The following is a 2,039-nucleotide window of genomic DNA, read 5'->3' as shown; positions in this document are numbered from 1 at the left end:
TCCCTGTGCCATTCCACATTATTACAAATAACTTCATTTCTGGACATTTATGGTTTGATTTCTTTGTATGTATGGATCACTTGGGTTGTTACCAACGTCTGGTGAAAATTTCATGTCATTAGCACCTCTAGTAATATATTTACTGCGAAAAATGGTGACGTGTTCAATACTTATTTTACCTGCTGTACACAGTCAGTCTTTTGCATAGTAGAAACACTACTTTGTGCTTATAGTCTTTGAGCCTCCTTACATTAAAAGAAGAATAAATAATCTGTTTTTAAATTAAACTCTAAACACATTATGAACAGTAAGAATAGAGAACATAAAGAAAAAAAACACTTTCGGTCCTAACTACAGAAATACTTAAGAGGACTCCCTTCAACATGTCCTGATGCATCTCAGTGATCCTGAAGACAAGTACTCTGACATCCTGTGACTACAGAAGGCGAGAGCAGATGTTTCTGCATATCTTTTTTTCCCCATGGTTGTCTCAGGATAACAGCATATTATGTCATCATCAAACCAACATAATATGTAGTTATCACAAAATAATGAGTATTTTCTCAGTTAATTTCCTGATAGTCCGGATCAGTTAAGTTGTAATGCCTGATGAGCTGCAGCCGTCTCCTTAAAGGACAAGTACTGTATATGAAAGTTATCTATACAAAAAAAATCTGCAATTTCAGCCTGTGTTATGTAGTAAACTTCATCAGTGACCAGCTGAGGGGACCAGGTTGTCTACATGGTGAACAAAAGGAAAAAAATAACTCAACTCAAGAAAACCATTAGAAAATTAAATCATTTTCTCAAGAAAACGCTCGTTACTTTGTGAAAAAACATGGGAAAAATATTATATGTGGAAAACATCCACTCTCAGCTTATATGATGGTGTTGTAGTCAAGACCACCTAACCCGAGACCAAGTCAAGACCAAGATCACAGTGTCACAAGACCGAGACAAGGCCAAGACTTTTAGGGTTTGGACCAAGTCCAGACCAAGACCAAGGGATGGCGAGGCCGAGACAAGACCAAGACCAGATTTTAAAAAAGTTTCCTAAAAGATGGAGTATTCTGTACACATGTACAGTGGGGGGAAAAGTATTTTGTCTCTCATAGTTGAGGTCTAACTATGATGTCATTCATAGGCCTCTCTCATCTTTTTAAGTGGGAGAACGTAAAATTTCATTGTTAACTAAATACTTTTTTCCACACTGTAGCTAACTTAATATGTAGAGCTAATATTGACAAAATCTTTGTGTGAGGTCAGAGGAAAGAATTTTGCCACAAAGGCAGATTGTTAATGTTAGTGACGATAAAAGTTTACAGTTTTTCCCATCGTCTCTGAAAGTGAAACACTGCTGAATTTACACGTTGCTGTACGCTTTCTCCTGGTTGTTGTTGTTTTACAATAATATTATTTATGAATAATGTAGACAAATTTTTTACTTAAAGTTTTGAAGATATCCTTCACTGCTCCCAGAGAACCACTGCTCACTTTCTGGGAGTGCTGCATGCAAGTGATGGGGGGTGGATGGGTGACAGCCGGTAACAAAAATACATAAACAGCAATAAGTCAGGTTTGGATTTGAATCAGTGTATTTTAAATCCAATGAAAGCAAGAATGTTAACAAATAAATTGGACAATAATCTGTCTGTTTGGTGATATTTCCATAGTTGTGGTCTTGACTGGTCTTGGAATAAAATTCCGAGTCCTCAATGTTTGAGACGAGACCGAGTACAAATGCTGTCGAGTCCGAGACGAGACCAAGACCATCAAAAACTGGTCTTGAGACCGGTCTTAAGACCAAGACCGGTTTCAAGTACTGCAACACTATTATATGACATAAAAAAGTGTGTTGAGCAGGGCAGCTTCAGTAGAGATGAACTGGAAGGAATAAAGTTAGATGGAATCAGATATATTTTCTCTTCATCTTCTCCCTTTATTTTCAGAACGAACAGTGAACATTTTACACTGTTGCACTAACTGACTGTCTTACAGTCAGTCCTCACTACTGCAGCACCTTTGGGCCTTGCTGTGGA

Source organism: Austrofundulus limnaeus, unplaced genomic scaffold (genome assembly GCF_001266775.1).
Source record: "Austrofundulus limnaeus strain Quisiro unplaced genomic scaffold, Austrofundulus_limnaeus-1.0 Scaffold504, whole genome shotgun sequence".
Classification (NCBI taxonomy): Eukaryota; Metazoa; Chordata; class Actinopteri; order Cyprinodontiformes; family Rivulidae; genus Austrofundulus; species Austrofundulus limnaeus.
This window is presented reverse-complemented; position numbering follows the sequence as displayed.